We start from the raw sequence: 18,180 nt of genomic DNA, 5'->3' as shown, positions 1-18,180 counted from the left end.
TCAACGTCCCTCATATATTTGTGAAGCATGTTGACGGCTGATAGGAGAACAGACCAGAAGATAAAGCACTGAATTGTTAGAGCTAAGAGCAATTTCAAAAAGATGGAATGGGTTTTGTTATCAAAAAGCATGCCAGTAACTACTCGACAGCCAAGTTTGAAATGTAATATTTGGCCAGCTCTTCGATATGGTTGTGAGAATTGGATGATTTGCAAAGCTATTCAGGCACGATTAGAAGCAGTGGAAATGTGGTTTCTCAGTAAGATGATGAAAATATCACGGACTAAAAAGATTACAGATGTAGAGGTGTTGCCCAGAGGAATGACTCGGGGAATTGCTAGAGGTAATTGTGAAAAGACAAATTCAATTTGTTGGCCATGTGTTGCAAAAATAAAAATTGGAGGAATTATTAGCCTTGACTGGATGGACAGAGGATAAACGGGAATAGGGGTCGTCAACGATTAACGTTTCTTGACTGGCTGCAACAAGTAATCAGAATGAAGACACTCGACTTATGGAGGAATCTCAAATACAGAAATGAGAAAGAAGCCAGAGCTTCTGCCCACGTCAGGATTCTGGCACAGCACTTTGAATGAAAGAATCTGTCTATGTGATATATATATATATATATATATATATATATATATATATATATATATATATATATATATATATATATATATATAATTTGCAAAATGTCTAAAATCCTGCTGTCACTTTGCCATCCAAAGATACTGTGTGATGCTTGATAAGGGTAAAGAATTAACTTAAATAATTTTAGCATAAGGCTGCAACATAACAAAATGTGAAAAACATGTTGAGTTTTTGAAGGCGCTATGTATTGCATGTTGGTGTGGCCATGTGTCTGTGTGGATATATCTGTATAAATATTTATATATAAATATATATTTGCATGAAATATTTATAAATTCCTTGTATGAGAGTTATCCTTTTTGTTCACAAAAATGTGTGTGTTGGCGATCGGGCGCCGTTTTGTTTTTTGCATCCGTTTATATAATACTATGTATATTTATTTTACAAGTTAATGTATATTAAATTAAAAAAAAATCACAGAAACGAGAACTATAATAACTGACACCTCCTCAACGGATTGTTTCAGATGTGTGTTTAATGCCGCCCACACAAGTTCTTCTTTCCGTACTAACCTTTCGTTCATTTCTATTTTTACGGCAGCTTTCGATTTGATCACTTCATCAAAACGGCAAGCGAAGCAATTTGAAAATTAATTTGCACATAAAATCGTTATAGCATGGATTTTTTAAGTGTTTGAACGTTCAACATCAACCTACGTTGACCACAAGTGTTCATTTTCTTTCAGAATATTATTATAAGAAACAGCCTAACGTGAGAAAACAAAGTGGAATCTCTTAGAGGGAATTCACACCCATGCACTAAGGCTGAAATTCTGTAATTGACGTGACTAAAGCCTTGACTGGAAGCGCTCAATAGGGGAAGTTCATCTGCGGCGCTGAGTTCAAGGCGGCGCACTCCAATTGGCTGAAAGGCGTGCCAGTCATAAGAGGGTGGTGCTAAGAGGAGTACGGGCGACATCTGCGTGTCTAATCTGGTTGAAGATTTTTTTATTGTATGCAAAGCGATAAGCAATTTTTTTCCATCTTGCAGACTTCCTGAGAGGGAAAAAAAATATGAAGAACGTAGTAAAGCCTTAAAAAACATGCACACGAATTCACACGAGCAGAACAATGCAGCTCCTCCCTTCCTGTCTGTCCGTTGGCGCGTTGCTTTTTTCGAAGTGACAGCAGTACGCGCTGAAATCTAATGGACTGTTCATTTCTTTATATTTCTTTCTCACGGATTTGGGCATCTGAGTTCAAATCCCGCATGTGTTTGCCTTCTGTGCTCTGTTTGCAGATTATCTAGGAGGTGTTTCCATAAGTTTTCCTCAGGTTGATCTTGGTTTTCCACTCTCTTGTCCCCCAAAGACACTTTTCTTTAGTGAATTGGAAATTCTGAATTCGATCCGTGTGAGTGTGAGTCGGATGAAAGGGACAGTGCAGATTACTAACCTTGCGCTTCGCTATGTTTCCTGCAGGAGGCTCTAACCAGTCATCAATCCATCAATCATCATTTCACCACTAAAATCACCAATACGTCATTTGGCAAAGCCAGTCATTATTAAATACAATTAATAAAGTTAATACACAAATACCTAGGTAACCCTGTTCTCTTCCAATTGTGGTATCCCATCCCATTCCCATTGAGTTGTGCTTCTTCCAATGGCTTCTCAACCCAATAATTTTTCTATTAGTATGCTGCTGCTGGAGTATGTGAATTTCCCCTTGGGATTAATAAAGTATCTATCTATCTATCTATCTATCTATCTATCTATCTATCTATCTATCTATCTATCTATCTATCTATCTATCTATCTATCTATCTATCTATCTATCTATCTATCTATCTATCTATCTATCTATCTAATATCCAGCTGCTACATCACCGCATGTTTTGTTTGCAGTTTCTTGGAAGTCATGGAATATAATGAAGTTGGACGGATAGAGGAGCAGATGTCACTACAGGAGTCAGGCAACAGTTACAGACCGGCAGTGTTAGGAGGGAAGTGAAGGTTTGGGGTTAGTGTGTGGTTAGCGTGTACCATAGATGGGTAACTTAAGGTTAGAGGAGTTTATATTGTTATGGTTAGGGGTTTATGTGGTTAGAGTGTAGTATAGACGTGAGGTAATGTCACTTCCATCCTGAAAACTGCTGGCGTACAACTGCGGTCACCTATGGCTCTCCTACAAGCTGAGCCATCTCAATGGTTATAGGCGTCTTATCATAACCTTGAACCCTGAGAACTGTGTTGTGCGCAAATCTGACTCACTCTGTACCTTGTGCAGTGCATTTGGACGCAGCCATATATCCAGCTACCTTGCTACCTGTTCAATCCAAAAAATGCAAACTACTGTGACTAAATGGGTGCAGGATTCTTTAGCTAAGTCAGCATGTCCTCAGCTGCTTCTGAATGTCTCAGCCGTCTTACTTTGGGGGAGAGTACTGTGCTGCTTGCAAACCTGACGTACTCCTTACCTTGTGAAGAAGAAGACACTCAAAGTGCTTTACATAGAGAAAGGGGAGCCACATCAAGTGCCACCAATGTGCAGCAAACACCTGGATTGACCATTGTGTGCCAATACACTCACCACATATTAGCTATTAGGTGGTGAAGGGGTGAGAAAGAGAGAGAGACCAATGGAGACAGGGGATGATAAGGAGGGCCAGAATGACCAGGCTGTTAAGGGCAATTTAACCAGGACATTGGGAAACACCTTACTCTTTACAATAGATGCCTAATGACCTTTTGCAAACACAGAAAGTTAGAACTTTGTTTTTATGTCTCATGTCATGGAGAGTGTGAATATTTACAGCACTGTGTCCCCATCACTACAATGGGGCTTTGGGATCCACACACAGACCATCATGGAACGTATCCCCTGTTGACCTCACAAACACCTCTTATACCAACACCTCAAGTATTACCTACAACAGCGTTTCTCAACCTTTAATTATTTGCGACCTGAGTTTTCATAACAGTTTTAATCGCGCCCCCCTAACATTTTTTTGAAACCCTAATAAAATTTATTCCTATATTTTTTGCTGACAATACACTGCTACAAGTTTAAAATTTCCCTACGAATAGCAAAATTACACCCCATATGGCAACATTCACACCCCCTTCTTTGTTACTTCATGCCCCCCGCCCCAAAGTTTCAGAACTGCTAACCTAGAAGGTCTCCCATCCAGGTCCTGGCCAGGCCCAAACAAGCTTAGCTTCAGGTGGAGGACCTGATCTGAAGTGCATGGTAACACAGCTGCTTGTGACTATTCCATGTGACCGTCATCATCAAGTTCTTCCATGTGAACCTGGAATACAATAGGAACTGATTATGAGGTTATTGATGTTATGTAGAATGCCTAGAGGGGGCTGGGTGGTCTCATGACCTCGGAACCGCTGCAGATTTTTAAAAATTCTACAGCCATTTGGAGTTTTTTTTTTGTTTTTTTTCTGTCCTCCTCAGCCATCGGACCTTACTTTTATTCTATGTTAATTAGTGTTCCCTAATTCTATTTCCTTATTTATTTTGTCTTTTTTCTCTTTCTTCATCATGTAAAGCACTTTGAGCTACATCTTTTATATGAAAATGTGCTATAGAAATAAATGTTGTTGTTGTTGATGTACTTTTAAACCTAGCCACATAGTCTGTAGTCTTTCTTAGACTTCAACCAAGTAATTCTGGCACTATTGATTTAGAGGAGGATGGAATGTGGCCCTCTGCATGTCCCACATGGAAAAAAGACCTTCAGCCATTTGCTCCCTACCAGTAAGCTCAAACATAGTGAGGTGGGTGTATAAACATATATATTATACAAGGGACATTCTTAAAGTTTCCGCACTTTTATATTTTTGTTGGAAACGGTGAAGGTCGGAGGAGTAGTAATTGGTTGTGTCTGAGAGTGTCATGTGACTGGGAATGTTACATCACAAACGAAGGTGACTTTGTAGAAAAGTGAGGTCATTTGTTTTTGAAATTCTTACAAAGATTTTTAAATTCTTAATAAAGTGCGGAAACTTTTTGAACGACCCTCGTATGCATATATACAATCATGAAAAAGTTTAGGAACCCCTCTTAATTCTTTGGATTTTTGTTTCTCATTGGCTGAGCTTCCTTTTAATATATGACATGCCTTATGTAAACAGTCGTATTTCAGCAGTGACATTACGTTTATTGGATTAACAGAAAATATGCAATATGCATCATAACAAAATTAGACAGGTGCATAAATTTGGGCACCTCAACAGAGATATGACATCAATACTTAGTTCAGCCTCCTTTTGCAAATCTAACAGCCTCTAGACGCTGTCCTCCTATAGCCTTTGATAAGTGTCTGGATTCTGGATGGAGGTATTGTTGACCATTCTTCCATACAAAATCTCTCCAGTTCAGTTCAATTTGATGGCTGCCGAGCATGGACAGTCTGCTTCAAATCATCCATAGGTTTTTGATGATATTCAAGTCAGGGGACTGTGATGGCCATTCCAGAACATTGTACTTCTCCCTCTGCATGAATGCCTTTGTAGATTTCGAACTGTGTTTTGGGTCATTGTCTTGTTGGAATATCCAATCCCTGTGTAACTTCAACTTTGTGACTGATGCTTGAACATTATCCTGACGAATTTGTTGATATTGGGTTGAATTCATCCGACCCTCGACTTTAACAAGGGCCCCAGTCCCTGAACTAGCTACACAGCCACACAGCATGATAAAACCTCCACCAAGTTTGACAGTAGGTAGCAGGTGTTTTTCTTGGAATGTTCTTCTTCCGCCATGCAAAACACTTTTTGTTATGGCAAAATAACTCAATTTTTGTCTCATCAGTCCAAAGCACTTTGTTCCAGAATGAATCTGGCTTGTCTAAATGAGAATTGGCATACAACAAGCGACTCTGTTTGTGGTGTGAGTGCAGAAAGGGCTTCTTTCTCATCACCCTGCCATACAGATGTTCTTTCTGCAAATTGCGCTGAATTGTAGAACAATGTACAGATACACCATCTGCAGCAAGATGTTCTTGCAGGTCTTTGGAGGTGGTCTGTGGGTTGTCTGTAACCATTCTCACAATCCTGCTCATATGCCGCTCCTGTATTTTTCTTGGCCTGCCAGCCCTGCTGGGTTTAACAGCAACTGTGCCTGTGGCCTTCCATTTCCTGATTTCATTCCTTACAGTTGAAACTGACAGTTTAAACCTCTGAGATGGCTTTGTGTAGCCTTCCCCTAAACCAGGAGACTCAACAATCTTTGTTTTCAGATCTTTTGAGAGTTGCTTTGAGGATCCCATGCTGTCACTCTTCAGAGGAGAGTCAAAGGGAAGGAAGCACAACTTGTAATTGACCACCTTAAATACCTTTATATCTCATGATTGGACACACCTGTCTATGAAGTTCAAGGCTTAACGAGCTCATCACACCAAGTAATCAGAATTGAGCAGTGTCAGGCATTCAAATCAGCAAAATGACAAGGGGACCCACATTTGTGCACAGCCAGTTTTTCACATTTGATTTAATTTCATACAACTAAATACTGCTTCACTAAAAATCTTTGTTCGGAAAACACCGCAGTACTCGGATGTTCCTAGGAAATGAAAGACATACCACTGTTATCTTTTTTATTGAAAGGAGAGTCATTTATTATGCAGGCTGAGAGGGGTTCCCAAACTTTTTCATATGACTGTAAATATATATATATATATAAATTTAGACACTAGCCAATTCCCGTGGCTCTGCCTGCATAGAAGTGAAACAGGACAGTGAAGAGGGCCCTGTTCGACGCCCCACTAGTGGCGTCACGCTTCTCCCTCCCCTCGGCCCACAGCCTCTGTCTCAGATTAGTGTGAATATATCACTCCTACAAGTGAACTGTGATTCTTAGCGTGATGAGAGAAGTCACAAAATCAACCAGAATGTTCAAGCAAATTGCAGAAAAAAAGCCCAATCTAAACCCGTAAAGTAGTTCTCTCGTTCGCTATCTAAGTGGATGTAAGATACACCTGAGGCTGGCACATTGAGTATGGAGGGCCCCCCTCCCCTCCTCTCGCCCCAATTTGTCTCTCTCAGATTTGCACAAATAAATTGGTACCGCAAGCGATCTATGATACTTAGCGCGATGAGGGATGTTGCAGATAAAAAGCAAAGAAATTATACAAAAAAATCCAGTCTAAATCTGTTAAGTAGTTCTCACGTGAAAAGCAGACAGACAGACAGACATTGGTAGAGAGATATAGTCTTGTCACATGACCTTTAGGGGTCAGAGCGCAGGGTTAGCCATTGTGTGGCACACCTTGGATCCCTTCTGGCTTTAATTGGATTTGAACCGAAATTCTTCCAGATACCAACACACATCCTTTATACCAGTGGTCTCAAACTCCGGTCCTGGAGGGCCGCAGTGGCTGCAGGTTTTCATTCTAACTCTTTTCTTATTTGGTGACATGTTTTCTGTGCTAATTAACTCCTTTTTCTTTCATTATAATTGACTTGTTTTTTAAGATTTGCTCCTCTGAATTGCATCATTTATTTCCTTATTTGGAACATAAAACAGAAATGAAATGTGAAGTGAGGGAGCTAACAGAAGACCCACTACAACAACAACAACATTTATTTATATAGCACATTTTCATACAAAAAGTAGCTCAAAGTGCTTTACATAATGAAGAAAAGAAGAATAAAAGACAAAAAAGAAATTAAAATAAGACAACCTTAGTTAACATAATAAGGAGTAAGGTCCGATGGCCAGGGTGGACAGAAAAAACAAAAAAAAACTCCAGAAAGCTGGAGAAAAAAATAAAATCTGTAGGGGTTCCAGGCCACGAGACCGCCCAGTCCCCTTTGGGCATTCTACCTAACATAAATGAAATAGTCCTCTTTGTAGTTAGGGTTCTCACGGAGTCACTTGATGCTGATGGTTATACAGACTTCTGGCTTTTAATCCATCCATCATTGTTGGAACATCATGGTGCTTTGGGTAGATGGTGGTGGCACAAGCCACCACCAATAGGACACCGGAAAAGGAAACAGAAGAGAGAGTAGGGGTTAGTACAAATTTTGAATGAATAGTTATTATAATGAATTGGATATACAGAGTGTCAGGATTAAATTACAGTGAAGTTATGAGAAGGCCATGTTAAAGTAATGTGTTTTCAGTAGTTTTTTAAAGTGCTCCACTGTATTAGCCTGGCGAATTCCTACTGGCAGGCTATTCCAGATTTTAGGTGCATAACAGCAGAAGGCCGCCTCACCACTTCTTTTAAGTTTTGCTCTTGGAATTCTAAGGAGACACTCAGTTGAGGATCTGAGGTTGCGATTTGGAATATAAGGTGTCAGACATTCCGATATATAAGACGGGGCGAGATTATTTAAAGCTTTATAAACCATAAGCAGAATTTTAAAGTCAATTCTGAATGACACAGGTAACCAGTGTAGTGACATCAAAACTGGAGAAATGTGTTCGGATTTTCTTTTCCTGGTAAGGATTCTAGCAGCTGCATTCTGCACTAACTGCAAACGATTGATGTCTTTTTTGGGGAGTCCTGAGAGGAGTGCATTACAGTAATCTAGCCGACTAAAGACAAACGCATGAACTAATTTCTCTGCATCTTTCGATGATATAAGAGGTCTAACTTTTGCTATGTTCCTTAGGTGAAAAAATGCTGTCCTAGTGATTTTATTAATATGCGATTTAAAATTCAGATTACAATCAACGGTTACCCCTAAGCTTTTTACCTCCGATTTGACTTTTAATCCTAATGCATCCAGTTTATTTCTAATAGCCTCATTGTATCCATTATTGCCAATCACTAAGATTTCGGTTTTTTCTTTATTTAATTTGAGAAAGTTACTATTCATCCATTCTGAGATACAGGTTAGACATTGTGTTAGCGAATCAAGAGATTTGGGGTCATCAGGTGCTATTGATAAATACAGCTGTGTGTCATCAGCATAGCTGTGGTAGCTCACGTTATGTCCCGAGATAATCTGACCTAATGGAAGCATGTAGATGGAGAAGAGCAGCGGACCCAGGATAGAGCCTTGTGGAACACCATATAGAATATCATGTGTCTTTGAGTTATAATTACCACAACTAACAAAGAATTTTCTCCCTGCCAGGTAGGATTCAAACCAGTTTAAGACACTGCCAGAGAGGCCCACCCATTGACTAAGGCGATTCTTAAGAATATTATGATCAATAGTGTCAAATGCGGCACTCAAATCTAAGAGGATGAGAACAGATAAATGGCCTCTGTCTGCATTTACCCGCAAGTCATTTACTACTTTAACGAGTGCAGTTTCTGTGCTGTGATTTGTTCTAAAACCTGACTGAAATTTATCAAGAATAGCATGTTTATTGAGGTGCTCATTTAACTGCATAATGACTGCCTTCTCTAGAATTTTACTTAAGAAAGGCAGGTTAGAGATGGGTCTATAATTTTCAAGAGCAGAGGGGTCGAGATTATTTTTCTTAAGTAGGGGTTTAACTACCGCATTCTTAAGACAGTCTGGGAAGACCCCCGTATCTAATGACGAATTTACTATGTCAAGAACATTATCAATAAGCACACCCGATACTTCTTTGAAAAAATTTGTTGGTATTGGGTCAAGGGCACAGGTGGATGGTTTCATTTGAGAAATTATTTTATGTAAATCAGGTAAATCTATCCTAGTGAAAGACTCTAATTTATTTATTATGGAGTACTGGGGTTTCGGGGGATCCTTAGTGTTGGGGAGATATACTATGTTATTTCTAATATCATTAATTAACTAAGTCAGGGCCTCAAACTCCAACCAATTTCACTCCAACCAGTTCCTTAATTAGGCGCTGAGTCTTGTTGTTAATTAAACCCGTTCTTTAATTCCATTGCTTGTTGCTGCTTTCATTTTGATTTTTTCTTTTCTAAGAGAACTTCTAATATGTTTTAGGGATCTGAGCAGATCAACATTCCTGAGACCATCATCTTTCTTTATTTTCAGATATGATATGATGGACACCAGTTGTTTTATATCACATTATTGTTTGGCCGCTAATTAAGGAAAAAGAAACAATTAAGGGGTCTGAGTCTTCAAGAACAAGTCAATTAAAATGAATTCAAAAGAAGTTAATTAGCAGTAAAAAAATTAGATCACTAATTAAGAAAAGGGTTAAAATGAAAACCTGCAGCCACTGTGGCCCTCCAGGACCGGAGTTTGAGACCACTGCTTTATACAGTATACAGTTAGGTCCATAAATATTTGGACAGAGACAACTTTTTTCTAATTTTGGTTCTGTACATTACCACAATGAATTTGAAATGAAACAACTCAGATGCAGTTGAAGTGCAGACTTTCAGCTTTAATTCAGTGGGGTGAACAACACGATTGCATAAAAATGTGAGGCAACTAAAGCATTTTTTGAACACAATCCCTTCATTTCAGGGGCTCAAAAGTAATTGGACAAATTAAATAACTGGAAATAAAATGTTCATTTCTAATACTTGGTTGAAAACCCTTTGCTGGCAATGACAGCCTGAAGTCTTGAACTCATGGACATCACCAGATGTTGGGTTTCCTCGTTTTAAATGCTCTGCCAGGCCTTTACTGCAGCGGCTTTCAGTTGCTGTTTGTTTGTGGGCCTTTCTGTCCGAAGTTTAGTCTTCAACAAGTGAAATGCCTGCTCAATCGGGTTAAGATCAGGTGACTGACTTGGCCATTCAAGAATTTTCCACTTCTTTGCTTTAATAAACTCCTGGGTTGCTTTGGCTGTATGTTTTGGGTCATTGTCCATCTGTATCAATCAATTTGACTGCATTTAGCTGGATTTGAGCAGACAGTATGTCTCTGAACACCTCAGAATTCATCTGCCTGTGTCACATCATCAATAAACACAAGTGTCCCAGTGCCACTGGAAGCCATGAAAGGCCAAGCCATCACACTGCCTCCCTCCACCGTGTTTTACAGATGATGTGGTATGCTTTGGATAATGAGCTGTTCCACGTCTTCTCCATACTTTTTTCTTGCCATCATTCTGGTAGAGGTTGATCTTGGTTTCATCTGTCCAAAGAATGTTTTTCCAGAACTGTGCTGGCTTTTTTAGATGTTCCTTAACAAACTCCAATCTAGCCTTTCTATTCTTGAGGCTTATGAGTGGCTTGCACCTTGCAGTGCACCCTTTGTTTTTACTTTCATGCAGTCTTCTCTTTATGGTAGACTTGGATATCGATACGCCTACCTCCTGGAGAGTGTTGTTCACTTGGTTGGCTGTTGTGAAGGGGTTTCTCTTCACCATGGAAATGATTCTGCGATCATCCACCACTGTTGTCTTTCATGGACGTCCAGGTCGTTTTGCGTTGCTGAGTTCACCAGTGCTTGCTTTCTTTCTCAGGATGTACCAAACTGTAGATTTTGCCACTCGTAATATTGTAGCAATTTCTCGGATGGGTTTTTTCTGTTTTCGCAGCTTAAGGATGGCTTCTTTCACCTGCATGGAGAGCTCCTTTGACCGCATGTTGTCTGTTCACAGCAAAATCTTCCACATGCAAGCACCACACCTCAAATCAACTCCAGGCCTTTTATCTGCTTAATTGATAATGACATAACGACGGACTTGCCCACACCTGCCCATGAAATAGCCTTTGAGTCAATTGTCCAATTACTTTTGAGCCCCTGAAATGAAGGAATTGTGTTCAAAAAATGCTTTAGTTGCCTCACATTTTTATGCAATCGTTTTGTTCACCCCACTGAATTAAAGCTGAAAGTCTGCACTTCAACTGCATCGGAGTTGTTTCATTTAAAATTCATTGTGGTAATGTACAGAACCAAAATGAGAAAAAAGTTGTCTCTGTCCAAATATTTATGGACCTAACTGTATGTGCACCAATCTCCAAGGGCTACAGTGCTTGCAGGTTTTAATTCCAACCATTTTCTTAACTAGTGACCACTTTCTGTTGCCAATTAACTTCTTTTGCCTTCATTTTGCTTGACTTGCTACTGAAGACTCAGGTCCTTTAATTGTGATTTTTTTTTTCCTTAACTAGCTACCAAACAATAGTGACACACATAGCGATCCAACACATGACCTGCATCCTGTGTCCATCATACAATATCCATGGCATTGTGTTGGACCTTTCCTGTTGGACACCACTCTTAACATCCTTTAATTCTGATAGGGTTCCTGACATCATCTTCCTGTGTCTGAGCTAATTGTGCACTCATCTACACACCACACCCTGAAATTCCTTCAGTTTGAAGTCCAGACTCTCAGCTGGCACCTTATCAAATGCTTTCTGAAAGTTAAGATAAATAATATCATACACTCCACTCTGATCGTAACCTTGTGTTGCTTCCTCATTGAATTGCAGCCTGTTCATAAATCAGGACCTCCCTCGTCTGAACCCATGCTGACCGTTCAGTAAAACGCCTGCTCTGTGTTGCTCAGTCTTTTCCTTAATAATTCCTTCCATTAATTTACCTATGATGCCTGTTAAGCTTACTGGCCCAGAGTTGCTTAGATCTGCCCAGTCATCTCTTTTATATAATGGAATAATATTTTCCACTTCCCAGTCCTTTGGAATTTCCCCAGTGTGCAATGACTTTCTCAAACTATATATCAAGGATTTATATCTGTGCTCACTAACCTCCTTAAACACTCGAAGATAAATATCATCCGGTCCTGGTAATCCAGAGAAATAGTTCAATCTGTGTGCCTCCAGTCCTAGCCATTAGATGCTGTCGGATGGCTTCTCTGGTCAGGTTTTTACACATCTCTTTCAACTCATCACTTACGATTTCCTCTTCTGTCATTTGAGCCACTGTATGAGGAGCAACACTTCCACAAAGAACATTTCTTCTAAGGTTTGTTTTTTTATTTCACATCATTCGAGTTATCAATTCTGCTACTCATTCTGTTCTTATATGTCTGTATTTTTGAATTCCTGAAGATCGCATGCCTCAATTTGGGCTCCTAGTTCATCACAATGTAATCATTACCCGTCTGAAGAGCACTGGATAACAGTTCTCTCTGCATTTAATCCTCAAAGAATCTGATGTGCTTGGAGCCCATGGAAAAGTGGCGATCAAGGTATTTGTAGGAACATCCCAGGACTCGGCAGAATTGCTGCTGGAGCTGCTTTGTATCTCTAGGTTCAAGACTATTTTGTGAAGAAGATGTTGTAGGTGTTAGATGATCTTTCTTTTTCTTGTCGGACATCTTGTCTTGGGTGGCACAGTGGCACAGTGGTAGTGCTGCTGCCTCGCAGTAAGGAGACCTGGGTTCGCTTCACTGGGTCCTCCCTGTGTGGAGTTTGTATGTTCTCCCTGTGTTTGCGTGTTGTTTCCTCCCACAGTCCAAAGACATGCAGGGTAGGTGCATTGGCAATCTGAAATTGTCCCGTGTGTGTGTGTGTGCCCTGCGGTGGGCTGGCACACTGCTCGGGTTTGTTCCTGCCTTGCGTCCTGTGCTTACTGGGATTGGCTCCAGCAGACCCCCGTGACCCTGTGTTAGGATATAGCGGGTTATAATAATAATTCATTACATTTATATAGCGCTTTTCTCAATACTCAAAGCGCTATCCACACAGGGAGGAACCGGAAAGCAAACCCACACTCTTCCACAGTCTCCTTACTGCAAAGCAGCAGCACTACCACGGCGCCACCTGTGAGGACAAATTTGGTTGGAAAATGACTGACTGACATTTCCTGTGATGTTTAGACATTTTGTTGAGCTGTAGGCCGTGTGTTGTGGTTTTTCTTCTCTGCTGGTACAAGTTTGCCAATCACAGCCCTAGAAATGCATTGGAGACAGCAAGATCGGATTAAGGCCAATGTACTCTAACCCTAAGCATGGCTCAACAATGGTGCATCCTTCTGCCCTTTCCCTGCTTATCCGACAAGATGTTAACATTTACCAAGTTCTGAGGGTGAAATACAAAATTAAAACGTACTAGTGTGGTTATGTGACAAACCATACATCCATTTTCCAACCCGCTGAATCCGAACACAGGGGTCTGCTGGAGCCAATCCCAGTCAACACAGGGCACAAACCAATCCTGGGCAGGGTGCCAACCCACCGCAGGACACACACAAACACACCAAGCACACACTAGGGCCAATTTTGAATCGCCAATCCACCTAACTGGCATGTCTTTGGACTGTGGGAGGAAACCCACGCAGACACGGGGAGAACATGCAAACTCCACGCAGGGAGGACCCGGGAAGCGAACCCAGGTCCCCATGTCTCCCAACTGCGAGGCAGCAGCACTACCCACTGTGCCACCCATCTGACAATCCATCCATCCATCCATTTTCCAACCCGCTGAATCCGAACACAGGGTCACGGGGGTCTGCCGGAGCCAATCCCAGCCAACACAGGGCACAAGGCAGGGAACCAATCCTGGGCAGGGTGCCAACCCACCACAGGACACACACAAACACACCCACACACCAAGCACACACTAGGGCCAATTTAGAATCGCCAATCCACCTAACCGGCATGTCTTTGGACTGTGGGAGGAAACCCACGCAGACACGGGGAGAACATGCAAACTCCACGCAGGGAGGACCCGGGAAGCGAACCCAGGTCCCCATGTCTCCCAACTGCGAGGCAGCAGCACTACCCACTGTGCCACCCATCTGACAATCCTGTTACACAAATCAGCTGATGAGTTCAATGCTAGTGAGACCCAGCCAGCTGTGTTTACACTCAATGGAAGTGAAACTCTTACGCCATGAAACAGAAACAAATGTGATATCTGATGGTGCCTTCAAACCAAACTGTTCAAGTTTAGTCACTAACCAGGCCAAATAAAAAAAATTTTTGAGCAACACATGTCAAAGCTGAATGTAGTAGATAAGGACGATTACGAAAGAATGACTAAAGCCAAGGGAGGCAGTGAAAGAGTTAAGGGCATGATAGCCAAGGAAAAAATAAATAAATAAAAACTCTGTGGTGCCCCACCTCTACCCTTGGAGCCCAAAGCAGGGGATTATTTTGCTGAATTGTTAATCCAGGGCTGGGAGACAGGAAAGAAACTTGGAAGCTCCACCACATATGAAGCATTGGCTTGCCCAACACTGTTTCAGCCGTGGAATGGCCAAATGGGGGAGGCAGCTTGATGGATGAGGTCTCCAGGAGTCTAAAATTATCTAAATCTTATTATGTGATATCATCTACTGTTAAATTCTGCTCTGTACTTCTAAAAAAAATGTTATTTTTTATTGAGGATTTGTTCTGTTCTGTGTATTGTATTGTATTGTATTGACCCCCTTCTTTTGACACCCACTGCACGCCCAACCTACCTGGAAAGGGGTCTCTCTTTGAACTGCCTTTCCCAAGGTTTCTTCCATTTTTCCCTACTAGGTTTTTTTGGGAGTTTTTCCCTGTCTTCTTAGAGAGTCAAGGCTGGGGGGCTGTCAAGAGGCAGGGCCTGTTAAAGCCCATTGTGGCACTTCCTGTGTGATTTTGGGCTATACAAAAATAAACTGTATTATATTGTATTGTATAGTGAGCAGCAGTATGGTTTCATGCCAAGAAAGAGCACCACACATTGATGTTTGCTCTGAGGATGTTGATGGAGAAGTTTAGAGAAAGCCAGAAGGAGTTGCATTGCATCTTTGTGGACCTGGAGAAAGCATATGACAGGGTGCCTCGAGAGGAGTTGTGGTATTGTATGAGGAAGTTGGGAGTGGCAGAGAAGTACGTAAGAGTTGTACAGGTTATGTATGAGGGACGTGTGATTGTGGTGAGGTCTGCGGTAGGAGTGACGGATACATTCAAGTTGGAGGTGGGATTACATCAGGGATCGTCTCTGAGCCCTTTCTTATTTGCAATGGTGATGGACAGGTTGACAGACGAGATTAGACAGGAGTCCCTGTGGACTATGGTGTTTGCTGATGACACTGTGATCTGTAGCAAGAGTAGGGAGCAGGTTGAGGAGACCCTGGAGAGGTGGAGATATGCTCTAGAGAGGAGAGGAATGAAGGTCAGTAGGAACAAGACAGAATACAGGTGTGTAAATGAGAGGGAGGTCTGTGGAATGGTGAGGATGCAGGGAGTTGAGTTGGCGAAGGTGGATGAGTTTAAATACTTGGGATCAACAGTACAGAGTAATGGGGATTGTGAAAGAGAGGTGAAAAAGAGAGTGCAGGCAGGGTGGAATGAGTGGAGAAGAGTGTCAGGAGTAATTTGTGACAGACGGGTATCAGCAAGAGTGAAAGGGAAGGTCTACAGGACAGTAGTGAGACCAGCTAGGTTATATGGGTTGGAGACAGTGGCACTGACCAGAAAGCAGGAGATGGAGCTGGAGGTGGCAGAGTTAAAGATGCTAAGATTTGCATTGGGTGTGATGAGGATGGACAGGATTAGAAATGAGGACATTAGAGGGTCAGCTCCAGTTGGACGGTTGGGAGACAAAGTCAGAGAGGTGGTTTGGACATGTGCAGAGGAGAGATGCTGAGTATATTGGGAGAAGGGTACTAAGCTGCCAGGGAAGAGGAAAAGAGGAAGGCCTAAGAGAAGGTTTATGGATGTGGTGAGAGAGGACATGCAGGTGATGGGTGTAATAGAACAAGATGCAGAGGACAGAAAGATATGGAAGAAGATGATCCGCTGTGGCAACCCCAAACAGGAGCAGCCGAAAGAAGAAGAAGAGTCTTTGAGAAATAGTTACACAATCCCAGGTAGATAATTATGGCAGTGATTTGCATAAAATGTCAAACTTGGGAACTGCACATAATTCTAAGAAAATACACTACCACTCATAAGTCTTTCATGTTTTTTTCATAGAAACTGACACTTTTTTATCAAGATATCATTAATTTGATTTAAAAATACAGCAAATACATTACTAGTGTTGCTAATGGCTGCTACTACTTGAAATGATCGATTTTTAACTTATTATTCACATATGGCTACAGAGCCCCATTTTCAGCAGCTATTCTTTCAGTGTCCTAATGGTCAACTCCCTTAGCCTAATTCGTAATTAGCCCTTTGTAAATTCTAATTAGTTATTAGAGAAACCTTTGTAATTGCATTAGCAGCGCTGAAACCTTTTATTCTGTTTGCACAGGTTGCACGGTTCTGTCATTTTTAAAGTTCAGTTCTGCATTCAAAAATTAAACAGCTTTCTCAACAAAAATATCAGTCTTTTTTACTGTATTTTTTTACTCTATTCAGTTTGACAGATTGCCAAGAAACTGAAGATTTCATACAAAGGTGCCTATTACTGGAGAGGACAGAGTGGATCTAACATCACAGAGGGTTGAACAACATAGCGTGTAGTGTCAAAAACCAACACCTTACGGGTTCTCAGTTGGCTTCTTCCTTAAATTTATGTCAAATACTACTGTCATCCACAACAGGAAAAAGATGACTCCAGGTTTCTGGCCTTAGACGCAGAGTTCCAAAGAAAAATCCATATTTGAAACAGGAAAAAAAAAAAAAAAAAAGAAAATATAAAATAGACAAAAGAACACAGACATCTGACTGAAGATAACCATGAAATTGTACTATGGTCAGCATCCTGGAGACGTCTTCTTACTGTTGCAGATGGCACTGGCATTTGGTGTGTATTTAAGGAAGCATTTAGTTAATTCTCTGTAGATACTCAATTTAAAATCAGATTAAACTGTGCTTTGAACAATTCAAAATAGATACATTCTTGTAGGTGAATTGGTGATTCCCAATTGGTTATGTTTGTGTGTGTCGTGTGAGTGGGCATGGCAAATGACTGGCATGTTGGACTGGCTGTTTCCTGAATCCTAAATCTATTTGCTGCGGGGACGAGCTCTGACTCCATGAGATGCTTAACTGAATTAAGCAGGTTACAAAAATGTTATTTTATTATTATCAGTAATAATACTAATAACCTAATAATTCCTCATATCCAGGTTTTCCTGTCCAGTTTCTGGAGTTGGACGTGAAAGCAGCAAATACACTACTATTAAAGTTTATGAAAAAAATACTAATAATTGTTATAATACTATATTAATAATAATAATAGGGACTTGACAGTAATAATTTATTCAATAATTATAATAAAAATAAACACTAAGATGGCACAGTCATTACTGTAACCATCTAAGAGCCTTAATCCTTGCTCAAAATTCTACACCTGTCTGGTATGTTTACCTAGGGAAGTCTGCGTGGATTTCGATTTTGTTTCTTAAGGTGTGTAAATGTACTGCTACAGCACAAAGTATACGGTACGTCAAATGGTGGTCTCAAAGAGGCCCACTGTAAGGCGGTGCTCGTGAGTGTCCCTTGTGAATAAATAAGTTTGGTTCCCCTTTTGTGTCTCTCTTACTTCGGGTCGTTGCAAGAAGCATTACTACTACTGCTACTACTACTACTACTACTACTACTACTACTACTAATAATAATAATCCATCCATTATCCAACCCGCTATATCCTAACTACAGGGTCACGGGGTCTGCTGGAGCCAATCCCAGCCAGCACAGGGCGCAAGGCAGGAAACAAACCCCAGACAGGGCGCCAGCCCACCGCAATAATAATAATAATAATAATAATAATAATAATAATAATAATAATAATAATAATAATAATAATACAAAGCCGTTTTAAGGCGAATTGCATCACTTACTTCACCTCATCGACAACAGG

At 40.8% G+C, this 18,180-nt stretch overlaps 1 pseudogene; it reads right to left on the bottom strand.

Moving 5' to 3' along the window:
- Positions 1-12,223: 12,223 nt before the first annotated feature.
- On the bottom strand, positions 12,224-12,770 carry LOC114662298 (transcription elongation factor A protein 1-like; annotated as a pseudogene).
- Positions 12,771-18,180: the final 5,410 nt, after the last annotated feature.

Source organism: Erpetoichthys calabaricus, chromosome 12 (assembly GCF_900747795.2).
Source record: "Erpetoichthys calabaricus chromosome 12, fErpCal1.3, whole genome shotgun sequence".
Lineage (NCBI taxonomy): Eukaryota > Metazoa > Chordata > Cladistia > Polypteriformes > Polypteridae > Erpetoichthys > Erpetoichthys calabaricus.
This window is presented reverse-complemented; position numbering and strand designations above follow the sequence as displayed.